Raw genomic sequence first — 13,132 nt, forward strand, 5'->3', positions numbered from 1 at the left:
TATACCTAGCTGTTGTGTACAGTGAACCCACCTCACTGCATAAAACTACCTTTTGTGTTCAGTGAACCCACTTCACTGCATCTAACTACATTTTGTGTTCAGTGAACCCACCTCATTGCATATACCTACATTTTGTGTTGAGTGAACCCACCTCACTGCATCTACCTACCTTTTGTGTTCAGTGAACCCACCTCACTGCATATAACTACATTTTGTGTTCAGTGAACCCACCTCACTGCATATACCTAGCATCCCCCAGAGATGGACAAAATGGACAAACCAGGTAGAGGAAGAGGTAGAGGCAGACCCAAAGGAAGGCCACCTGGCATCGGCAGGTCTGTGCGAGGTCATGTTGATGTGATTTCGTGCAGCCCTGGCCCAAAGTACAGTGCTCAGGAGAAGGCACGTGCCATCACTTCCCAAGATTGTTAGGACGTGCTTGACTGTTTAACACAGAACACCTCATCTCCCGCAGCCACCAGTGCTACTACAAGCACCACATCCGCTGCATTTGACACTTCACAGGAGTTATTTGGTGTGGAAATCCCTGCTTCACAGCCAATACTGCTACAACAAGATGAAGGCGCTAAGCAAGTTACACCACCTCATACGTCTGAGTTAGGTGGCGATAGTATGGACGTAACGTGTGAGGAGGGGATTGATGAAGTACCTGGTGTTGGTGCAGTTTTGGAGGTGTCTGAGGAAAGCAAAGTAATACCCAGTGCTGCATATACCCAGTACCTGTTGTGTTTAGTTAACCCACCTCATCACTGCATATACCTACCTTTGTGTTGAGTGAACCCACCTCACTGCATCTACCTAGATGTTGTGTTGAGTGAACCTGCCTCACTGCATCTACCTACCTTTTGTGTTCAGTGAACCCACCTCACTGCATATAACTACCTTTTGTGTTCAGTGAACCCACCTCTCTGCATCAACCTACCTTATGTGTTCAGTGAACCCACCTCACTGCATCGACCTACCTTTTGTGTTCAGTGAAGCCACCTCACTGCATATACCTAACTGTTGTGTTGAGTGAACCCACATCACTGCATATAACTACCTTTGGTGTTCAGTGAACCCACCTCACTGCATATAACTACCTTTTGTGTTGCGTGAACCCACCTCACTGCATATACCTAGCTGTTGTGTTGAGTGAACCTACCTCACTGCATATACCTAGCTGTTGTGTTGAGTGAACCCACCTCACTGTATATAACTACCTTTTGTGTTCATTGAACCCACATCACTGCATCTAACTACATTTTGTGTTCAGTGAACCCACCTCACTGCATCTAACTATATTTTGTGTTGAGTGAACCCACCTCACTGCATATAACTACCTTTTGTGTTCAGTGAACCCACCTCACTGCATATACGTAGCTGTTGTGTTGAGTGAACCCACCTCACTGCATATAACTACCTTTTGTGTTGAGTGAACCCACCTCACTGCATATACCTAGCTGTTGTGTTCAGTGAACCCACCTCACTGCATATAACTACCTTTTGTGTTCAGTGAACCCACCTCACTGCATCTAACTACATGTTGTGTTCAGTGAACCCACCTCATTGCATATACCTACATTTTGTGTTCAGTGAACCCAGCTCACTGCATCTACCTACCTTTTGTGTTCAGTGAACCCACCTCACTGCATATAACTACATGTTGTGTTCAGTGAACTAACCTCACTGCATATACCTAGCATCCCCCCGAGATGGACAAAATGGACAAACCAGGTAGAGGAAGAGGTAGAGGCAGACCCAAAGGAAGGCCACCTGGCACCGGCAGGTCTGTGCGAGGTCGTGTTGATGTGATTTCGTGCAGCCCTGGCCCAAAGTACAGTGCTCAGAAGAAGGCACGTGCCATCACTTCCCAAGATTGTTAGGACGTGCTTGACTGTTTAACACAGAACACCTCATCTCCCGCAGCCACCAGTACTACTACAAGCACCACATCCGCTGCATTTGACACTTCGCAGGAGTTATTTGGTGTGGAAATCCCTGCTTCACAGCCAATACTGCTACAACAAGATGAAGGCGCTAAGCAAGTTACACCACCTCATACGTCTGAGTTAGGTGGCGATAGTATGGACGTAACGTGTGAGGAGGGGATTGATGAAGTACCTGGTGTTGGTGCAGTTTTGGAGGTGTCTGAGGAAAGCAAAGCTGGGCAGGAGGATTATGATGACGATTATACGGATGCCACGTATGTTCCCAATAGAGGAGATGACCAGGGGTACAGTTCAAAGGGGGAGTCAGAGAGGAGTAGGAGGAGATGAGTTCCTGAAAGAAGCAGGGGGAGCTCGTCTTCAGAAACAGCTGGTGGCAGCGTCCGGCACCATGTATCACCACCTATGGACAGCCAGCCAACATGCCCTTCAACGTCAGCTGCTGACGACACCATAGTGCCCACACCCCAGGGGGCTCAGCGGTTTGGAAATTTTTGTGTGTGTCTGCCTTAGATCAGAGCAATGCCATCTGTTCTCTCTGCCACCAAAAATTGAGCCGTGGAAAGGCCAACAGCCGCGTAGGGACAACTGCCTTATGAAGGCACATGGAGAAAAGGCACAAACTGCAATGGGAAGAGCACCAGAGGAAAAACAGCACACAAAAGAAAAGCCACCCTCCTCCTCTTCCTCCTTCAGGTGCATCATCTTCAGCCACTTTCTCCCTTGCACCTTCACAATCACAGCCACCCTCCTCCACTCCGCCTCTCACCTTGAGTGGTTCCTGCTCCTCTGCACACAGCAGCAGCTAGGTGTCCGTGAAGGAAATATTTGAGCGGAAGAAGCCAATGTCTGCCAGTCACCCCTTTGCCCGGCGTCTGACTGCTGGCTTGGCGGAACTGTTAGCACGCCAGCTGTTACCATACCAGCTGGTGAGCTTTGAGGCCTTCTGAAAATTTGTAGCCATTGGGACACCGCAGTGGACGATACCAGGCTGCAATTATTTCTCAAAGAAGGTGATACCCAAACTGTACCATGAAGTTGAAAGGCAAGTGGTGTCATCTCTGGCACACTGCGTTGGGTCAAGGGTCCATCTGACCACGGATGCCTGGTCTGCCAAGCACGGTCAGGGCAGGTACATTACTTACACAGCCCATTGGGTCAACCTGGTGACCGCTGGCAAGCAGGGAGTACATGGCTGTGCAGCGGACCAAGTTGTGACACCTCCATGGCTCGCAGGCAGGCCTGCTGCCACCTCCTCTCCTTCTCCTCCTACTCTTCCTGCTACATCCTCTTCGCTGTTGTCCTCCTCCTCCTCGGCTGAGTGGCAGTATTACTCTAGTGGTGCTGCGATCTCCTCTCCAGCTACACAGCCCCAGCTCCCCAGGGCCTATGCTGCATGCCAGGTACGACGGTGTCATGCCATCTTAGACATGTTTTGCCTCAAAGCAGAGAGTTACACTGAAGCAGCTCTCCTGGCTGCTCTTAACAAACAGGTGGATCAGTGGCTGACCCCGCACCAACTGGAGATTGGCAACGTGGTGTGTGACAATGGCAACAATCTCATTTCAGTTTTGAATTTGGGAAAGTTGACACATGTACCCTGCATGGCACATGTGCTGAATCTCATAATTCAGAGATTTGTGTCTAAGTACCCAGGCTTACAGGACATCCTGAAGCAGTCCAGGAAGGTTTGTGGGCATATCAGGTGGTCTTACACGGCCATGGCACGCTTTGCCGGTATTCAGTGGAGAAACAAATTGCTGGTAAGATGCTTGATTTGCGATAGCCCGACTCACTGGAATTCGACCCTCCTGATGTTCAACCGCCTTCTACAATAGGAGAAAGCCATCAAACAGTATCTCTACAACTACAGTCAAAGGACACGCTCTGGGGAGATAGGGATGTTCTGGCCGAAGTACTGGACACTTATGTGAAATGCCTGCAGGCTCATACGGCCGTTTGAGGAGATGACAAACCTGGTGAGTCGCAGTGAAGGCGCCATAAGCGACTTGATCCCATATGCTGGAGCGTGCCATGCGTAGAGTGGTGGATCAAGCTGTGGAGGAGCGTGAACAGGAACAGGAGGAAGAGTTGTAGGATCAATTCTCAGCAGAAGCAGGTGATTCCTCAACACCTGCGGCTGCAAAGAGGGGGAAGGAGGAGAAGGAAGAGTCGTGTGGGGAAGAGGAGTCAGATGATGAGGAAGATTTTTTTTTTGGAGGAGGAGGAGGCGGAAGAACAACCGCAGCAGATGTCGCAGGGGCCTTGTGCTGCTCAACTTTCCCATGGCATTGTTCGTGGCTGGGGGAGGAGGAGAACTTAGCTGACATCACTGAGGAAGAGCAAGAGAAGATGGATAGTATGTCTGCATCCAACTTTGTGCAGATGGCGTCTTTCATGCTGTCCAGCCTGTTGAGGGACCCCCGTATAAAAAAACTCAAGGGGAATGAGCTGTACTGGATGGCCACGCTACTAGACCCTCGGTATAGGCACAAAGTAGCGGAGATGTTTCCAAATCACCAGAAGGCAGAAAGGATGCAGCACTTGCAGAACAAGCTGGCAACTATGCTTTACAGTGCATTTAAGGATGATGTCACAGCACAACGGAATAAAGGTGCCACTGCCAGTAATCCTCCTCCTCCCATGTCCACGCAGGCAAGGACAGGACGCTCTAGCTATCTCATGGTGATGTCAGACATGCGGACATTCTTTAGTCCAACGTCTCGCCTTAGCCCTTCCAGATCCACCCTCCACCAATGCCTGGACCGGCAGGTAGCTGACTACCTGGCCTTAAGTGTGGATGTAGACACTGTGAGCAGCGATGAACCCTTGGACTACTGGGTGCGAAGGCTTGACCTGTGGCCAGAGCTGTCCCAATTTGCCATCCAACTTCTGTCTTGCCCTGCCTCAAGCGTCCTGTAAGAAAGGACCTTCAGCGCAGCTGGAGGCATTGTCACTGAGAAGAGAAGTTGCCTAGGCCACAAAAGTGTTCCATCCCTCACCTTTATCAAAATGAATGAAGCATGGATCCCGGAGGGCTACTGCCCGCCCAAAGACTAAGTCAGTCCCCACACAGCATCTCTGCCTGCATGCCGTGTGACTGCCTTCTCCACCACCACCAACAGGGTCCAGGACTCCAGGTGGATTCCTGAATTTTTAAGGACGCTATATTAGTTTTTCCGGTGCGTGTACATGCCTGCTTAATTTTTCTGGCTGCCCTGCGGCTGCAACAACAAAACAAAAGGCATGTACATGTGACAATTCCCCTTCATGATCGTTATCTTGCCGCGCTGAAGAGGCTTGCATATCACAATGAAGCTATGACCGCCGGGGGGGGGGGGGGGGGGTAGGTGTATGGGCATAGGGGGGTGCGATGTGTTTAAAACGCTGCTGTGCATCAAATCCAGATTTTTCCCCGGGACTTTTGTCGTGTATCCCACTCCCCCATGCAAAAACTCAGATGTTAGACCCCTTGAAACATCTTTTCCATCACTTTTGTGGCCAGCATAGATGTTTCTAATTTTCAAAGTTCGCTTCCCCATTGAAGTCTATTGCGGTTCGAGGAAGTTTGCACGAACCAAACTTTTTGCGGAGGTTCGTGTTCGAGGTTCGTGAACCAAAAATCCGAGGTTTGAGCCATCTCTACTCTACACTAATGACACTCAAATCTATTGCTTAGCTCCTGACCAGGGCTGCTCAAATCCGGATCTGGGAGACATCCGGATAGTTCTATCCAGATATCTCCCAGTTACCTGTGCCGGGTGGGCAGGGGTGTCAATCTTAACTGTCTGACGTCTTCTTCGATCCGTCCCTCGGCGCCTCCCACAATGCGGTCCAAGCGGCGGTCACGTGATTACAAACACTTCCCCCTTCCGTGTTGAAGGAGGAAGTGTTTGTAATCACGTGACATGCATGGAGCGCATCGTGGGAGGCGCCGAGGGATGGACGAAGAAGACATCAGACAGGTAAGATTGACCCTCCTGCCCACCCCGCAAAGGTTTACTGGGAGATATCCGGATAGCAACTATCCGGGTATCTCCCAGATCCGGATTTGAGCAGCCCTACTCCTGACCTCTCTACACTATTATCTCAAGTCCCTGGCTGTATTCTCAGCTGTTTCTGCATTCATGCCATCCTGTTTTCTCAAACTTAAAGGACAACTGAAGTGAGAAGAATATGGAGGCTGCCTGCCATATATATTTCCTTTTAACCCTCCTGACAGTAATCCCGACCTGTGCTTAGCCTCCGCTTTGTGAGCTGAGAACGGTAAGCCCGAGTTCAGGTTGGGCTAGCCAAATTCGCCGCATGCTCACTGTTTCCGGTTCTTTTCATCAGCGCTGCACAGCGGGACCCAGGCTTCTCCCCCCAGTTGTTTACCTTCCTTCTGCTGTCTGTCTTTGGCTGCCGGGATCCCCATGTCCTCTATTGACGACCAATCGTTGCAGCAGTGGCGGCGTGGTGCCGGACTAATTTTAAAGCGGACCTGAAGTTATTTTTTATAAGAAAAACAGATAAATGTGCCATGTGTGTATGACTTCTCACGTATTTCACCTCTGTTTTAGAATCCACTCCCACAACCTTACAAAATAAATGGGATACAGTTGGGGACATCAAACTTGGAGAAGGACTTAGGAGTACTCATCGACAACAAGTTAAATAATCGTACTCAATGCCAAGCAGCTGCAGCTAACGCTAACAAAATTTTGGGATGCATTAAAAGGGAAATAAAAACTCGAGATGCTAGCATAATATTGCCCCTGTTTAACTCTCTAGTAAGGCCACATCTGGAATATGGAATTCAGTTCTGGGCACCACATTACAAAAAAGATATTGCAGTTTTAGAGCAGGCGCAGAGACGAGCAACAAAATTGATATGTGGGATGGAAGGTCTCACTTACCAAGAAAGATTAGATAAACTGGGTTTATTTAGTCTAGAGAAAAGACGCCTTAGAGGGGATCTAATTAACAAGTATAAATACATCAGAGGGCAATATAATAGCAGTGGCGCACCGAAGGGGTAGTTCTGGGTGTCTGGAACCCCCCCCCCCGCACCGAGACCGGAGGTGGGGCTGCCATCAGATAGATATAGAGTAGATACAGTGGAGGAAATAATTATTTGACCCCTCACTGATTTTGTAAGTTTGTCCAATGACAAAGAAATGAAAAGTCTCAGAACAATATCATTTCAATGGTAGGTTTATTTTAACAGTGGCAGATAGCACATCAAAGGGAAAATCGAAAAAATAACCTTATATAAAAGATAGCAACTGATTTGCATTTCATTGAGTGAAATAAGTTTTTGAACCCATACCATCCATTAAGAGTTCTGGCTCCCACACTTCTACTCAATTAGTCACCCTCATTAAGGACACCTGTCTTAACTAGTCACCTGTATAAAAGACACCTGTCCACAGAATCAATCAATCAAGCAGACTCCAAACTCTCCAACATGGGGAAGACCAAAGAGCTGTCCAAGGATGTCAGAGACAAAATTGTAGACCTGCACAAGGCTGGAATGGGCTACAAAACCATTAGCAAGAAGCTGGGAGAGAAGGTGACAACTGTTGGTGCGATTGTTCAAAAATGGAAGGAGCACAAAATGACCATCAATCGACCTCGCTCTGGGGCTCCATGCAAGATCTCACCTCGTGGGGTGTCAATGGTTCTGAGAAAGGTGAAAAAGCATCCTAGAACTACACGGGAGGAGTTAGTGAATGACCTCAAATTAGAAGGGACCACAGTCACCAAGAAAACCATTGGAAACACATTACACAGCAATGGATTAAAATCCTGCAGGGCTCGCAAGGTCCCCCTGCTCAAGAAGGCACATGTGCAGGCCCGTCTGAAGTTTGCCAATGAACACCTGAATGATTCTGTGAGTGACTGGGAGAAGGTGCTGTGGTCTGATGAGACCAAAATAGAGCTCTTTGGCATTAACTGAACTCGCTGTGTTTGGAGGAAGAAAAATGCTGCCTATGACCCCCAAAACACCATTCCCACCGTCAAGCATGGCGGTGGAAACATTTTGCTTTGGGGGTGTTTTTCTGCTAAGGGCACAGGACAACTTAATCGCATTAACGGGAAAATGGACGGAGCCATGTATCGTGAAATCCTGAACGACAACCTCCTTCCCTCTGCCAGGAAACTGAAAATGGGTCGTGGATGGGTGTTCCAGCACGACAATGACCCAAAACATACAGCAAAGGCAACAAAGGAGTGGCTCAAGAAGAAGCACATTAAGGTCATGGAGTGGCCTAGTCAGTCTCCGGACCTTAATCCCATAGAAAACCTATGGAGGGAGCTCAAGCTCAGAGTTGCACAGAGACAGCCTCGAAACCTTAGGGATTTAGAGATGATCTGCAAAGAGGAGTGGACCAACATTCCTCCTAAAATGTGTGCAAACTTGGTCATCAATTACAAGAAACGTTTGACCTCTGTGCTTGCAAACAAAGGTTTTTCCACTAAGTATTAAGTCTTTTATTGTTAAAGGGTTCAAAAACTTATTTCACTCAATGAAATGCAAATCAGTTGCTATCTTTTATTTAAGGTTATTTTTTCGATTTTCCTTTTGATGTGCTATCTGCCACTGTTAAAATAAACCTACCATTGAAATGATACTGTTCTGAGACTTTTCAATTCTTTGTCATTGGACAAACTTACAAAATCAGTGAGGGGTCAAATAATTCTTTCCTCCACTGTATATCTGCAGAGGCCGGGGAGGCTATCTGATCCTGTTTGCAGTGGCTCTATCATATTTCCCTCTCTGTGCACGCTCTACTTCCTTCCTCCTCCAGCAGGTCTGATTGGCTCTCCGTCCCTCCCCTTGGCATCATGGTAAAATGGAGCTGCATAGAGCCAGACCAGCAGACCTGCTGAAGGAGGAAGGCAATAGTGCCTGCACAGAGAGGTAATGTGAAAGAGCCGCTGCCAGCTCTGCACAGGGGGGAGGAAGAACGGGCTGGGGTGGTAATGGAGACTGTGTGCCATCATTTGTGCCTGCAACTCTGCAATTGTTATCACCCTCTGTGCATTTACGCTCTGTGCTTCTTGTGTATTCAATCACGTTGCAGCCTTTCCCTCTCAGTGCAGCCCGGACTCTGCAGGCAGCATCAGGAATGCCAGGCATGTGTGGGGCTGAGTGCACTGACAGGCTGATCTGCAGTACGGAGCTTACAGTATGTTTGTTTTACAGGAGGCAAGGCAATATGTTTGGGGTGAGACCACTGGGTGTGTGTGTGTGTTCCACTGAGGGGGGGGAATGTGTGTGTTCTGAGTCCACTGGGGTGTGTGTGTGTGTGTGTGTGTGTTTTGAGTCCACTGGGGGGGGGGGGGGGGGAGTGTGTGTGTTTTGAGTCCACTGGGGGGGGGGGGAGTGTGTGTGTTTTATGTTGGTTGGGGGGCTGTAAAAGCTGAATGATTATGGTCTGGCTCTGCAAATAGAGTTGTACATATGGCAAATCCTGTACTTGTAATCTAACTAATAGTTCTACTATTGCACTCTCTCTTTACTCCCTCTAGGCTAGCTCTCCCATCATTCCTTTCAACTTCTCTGTGCCTCCTGTTCTGTCTCACTTTCCCTGCCAACCCCCTCTACTTTGCTTTCTCTATCCACTTTCTCTTTCATGCTTTATCCGTCCTCACTGTCTATAAACTTATGCCGATGTATTTAAAGTGTACCCAAGCCAGGTATAAAATTATCTTTATCTAAGTAGAGGGAAGCCTCAGGATCCTATTGAGGCTTCCTTCAGTGCTCTGATGTCCCTCGTCGCTGACCGCTGCCCTCCAGAAGATTGGCTACAATGGATTGCCACTAATCATGTTAGGGCTGCTTGCCTCCTCTTTCATCAGCACAGTAAGCTGGAGCTGCTTTGCTAAGAGCGATAACGTGCTACTGCGCATGTGCGTCCGCACTCGTACTAGCAAGAGGAGCGCAGCCACGATATGGAAGGGGGTCGCTTTGATTAAGGGAGGGGACATCGGTGCATGGAGGGAAGCCTCAATACAATCCTGAGGCTTCCCTCTCTTTAAGTAGATATCTCTTTAAACCCAAGCTTCAGCTTGTGTTCCCTTTAATAGCACTGACATCTTCTGAAGCACTCTACAGGGTACAAAGTCCTTTCACTCACTATCCTCAGCTTGCAATCTAATCCTACAATAGTCATAGTTTAATGTCCTACTATATTATTATTATGTATTTATATAGTACTGATATCTTCTGCAGCACATTACAGAGTACATAGTCACGTCGCTGACTGTCGTCAGAGGAGCTCACAATCTAATCCTACCATAGTCATAGTCTAGTGTCCTACCATATTGTTATTGTATATTTCCATAGCACTGACATCTTCTGCAGCACTTTACAGAGTACATAGTCATGTCACTGACTGTCCTCAGAGGAGCTCAAAATCTTATCCTATCATAGTCATAGTCATAGTTAGGCCAGTTTTGTGGCGGGCCAATTAAATTAATATTTTTAGGGATGTAGGAGGAAAATACAATTGACAAAGCATACCATACGCTATAATCAAACACATGTACAGGCCTCATTTAGATGTGTAAGTTGGGGGGGGGGGGGGCTGGTGATAGGTGGCCTTGGGTGTTAAAAAGTAGAAATCCGGCCCTGATCTCAGCTATATGTATAGTATGTAGGATATCCTTAGGAGAGGGGGCTTCATATAAAGTTTCCTGTTGATGTCCACTGTCAGTGAATTTCTAACTGCTGCTAAGTTCATGAACATTTGGCCCTGCTCTTAAACCCGTCATTACCGTGCCCACTTTCCAGTGCACGGACAAGCCAATTTTTTGCCGCGGTGCGCTATGAGTGCCGCAGGTCAGCTACCCCTGCAGTGGATCTAGCAATTGCATAGCACCCGCAAAATAAAAAACATCTTGGAAGCCACCCCTGTTTACAATCCACTGTCCTGTCTTCTCACTGCACCTACTGCCTCCTAGCTCACTCACCCTCTGTGCTAGGTTCCAGCCAGGTGCTCTAGATTGCATACATGCACAGTAGTGAGCGGCTTTCTGAAAGAGACCTTTCGTGGAATCCCCCCCTTCAAAATCCTGGGTTTTCCCCTGAATAGCTTGGCGGATGAGCTTTTTGTCCCTAGGCCTTCTCAAAGGACTAGAGGACATGATCTGCGCATGGAGGAAAAACGTTTTAGCCATTTATTTAGGAAAGAGTTCTTTACAGTAAGAGTGATTAAGATGTGGAATGCATTGCCACAGGAAGTCATTATGGCAAACTCGATACCTGCATTTAAAGGGGGCTTAGATGCTTTCCTTGCGTTGAAAGACATCCATGGCTACAATTACTATTTAATGCCTAATGATGTTGATCCAGGGATTTTACCACCCTCTAGTTTGCAAGCTCGCAAGGTCAGAAACCTCCCTTAGTGTTTTCTGTCTATGTGTATTTTATCAAATGAACATATACCAGTTTTGGTGATGTCAAACGTATGTACTTTTACTTGTGTTGCTGGATGTCCCTGGAGGTTGTATTGCTCATGTATCTATGCTCCCTACTAGGGATTCACAGTTGGATTCTGCGTAGTTGATATTACCACATTTCCTAACGGAATTTGGAAAATGGAAATCGAAAATCCACGGAAATCCAATTTACCGCAACCCGGTAATTTTAGCCGAGTCACAGAACTCAGAAGCACTGGACCAGTCAGAGAATGCAGAATTTTTCAGCAAAAATCAGATTACTGCAGTAAATTTATGACAATCACAAGATTCCATATTTTCTATTCTATTTTTCTTATAATATTTTTGCATTCTCTGATGCAAAATAGTAACAAATAAAATCCTCCTTGGAAATTGGACAAACAGCAAACGAAAAATGGAAAAAACTGTCATTGTCGGAAATCGGAATTTTCTCAGAATCGGAAATGGGCATTTCCGACCATCCCTACTCCCTTCTTAAAGGGACTCCGAGGTCAACTTAAAAAGAAGGAGCCCGACACTCGGCCGAGTGTCGGGCTCCTTCTTCCGCGTATGACGCAGCTGACGTCACCACGCTGGCCGCCTCCCGTCACCACGGTGGTCAGCGTGAAAGTACTGCGCATGCGCCGTACTTTCACGCCGGCCGCCGTGATGAAGCGAGGCGGCCGGCGTGGTGACGTCAGCCGCGTCATACGCGGAAGAAGGAGCCCGACACTCGGTCGAGTGTCGCCGGGCTACCGCTGGGCAGCCCTTCCGGAGCGGGGACTAGGAGAGGATCCAGGACGCCGTTGTGGGACCTCCCGACCAGCACTGGGCTGGAGAAAGCCCCGGGTGAGTACTATTTTCATTTTTAAGTTGACCTAAGTGTCCCTTTAAGTCTGTTTTGAACTATGTACTGCGCTACGGAATATATAAATGAAAGATAATTATTTTTATTCTAATATAAGGATTGCATTTATATAAGTGGATGAAGACCATTGCTTTCTTGGAAGCCGAGTCATATTGAGTAATGTCATTAGATATGATTTGTTCATAACTTCCGGCCTGAAAGCTACTTAGAGGGATAACCTTCAAAATACTATTAATACAAGAAGGTATTTAAACATGACTACATATCCAGAGCCATGCAATGTATAAAGCAAATATTCACGCAGGAAAAAAAAAATTACACAGGAAAAAGGATATAACGTGAATGTCCTGGACTTTTTGAGACAATATATTGGCCTCAATTCTGGTAGGGGTAGTGTCCGTTTTACCGCATACATGGTAATTTACCGCATTCTGTAAATGCAGTTTGCAATTCTGATAGATTTTAGTCATAAATTACCAAATGTGGTGCGTCGGGTCATAAAATGTGTGGTATTTTGCGTTATTTTATCGAAAATCTGAATTTTCATGGAAAATAAGGGGCATTTTAGCAAATCATTTATCAATCATTTTAAGGCTCGCTGCACACTGCAAATTTGTTTTGCGATTCCGTTTCCGATTCCGACTTTCAATTCCAACTTTCCCTGAATGCAATCAACAGCAAAAAAGGAACAAAAAACACAGCATGCAGTAACGATTAAAAATCCGAATCGAATGTAAAGATCGATTAAAAATCGCAATCGCATGCAGTGTGCAGGGAGCCTTAGACCTGCCTGGTAAAGTCAATTTGTGTGCATTTTGCAGTTTTTAGTGGAGTTCCTATTCAGTTCCTATTCCTATTTTAGTGGAGTTCCTATTCAGATCCTATT

At 47.1% G+C, this 13,132-nt stretch overlaps 1 long non-coding RNA gene across 1 annotated transcript in view; it reads left to right on the top strand.

The window, feature by feature from the left end:
* Window positions 1–8,781: 8,781 nt before the first annotated feature.
* The window catches only part of LOC137522762 (uncharacterized), a 35,637-nt gene continuing 31,286 nt past the window's right edge, over window positions 8,782–13,132 (top strand). The window contains exon 1 of the long non-coding RNA XR_011022434.1: window positions 8,782–8,856. This is a non-coding gene — a long non-coding RNA (uncharacterized lncRNA). The remainder of the gene's footprint in view (window positions 8,857–13,132) is intronic.

The sequence above is a fragment of the Hyperolius riggenbachi genome, chromosome 6 (genome assembly GCF_040937935.1).
Source record: "Hyperolius riggenbachi isolate aHypRig1 chromosome 6, aHypRig1.pri, whole genome shotgun sequence".
Classification (NCBI taxonomy): domain Eukaryota; kingdom Metazoa; phylum Chordata; class Amphibia; order Anura; family Hyperoliidae; genus Hyperolius; species Hyperolius riggenbachi.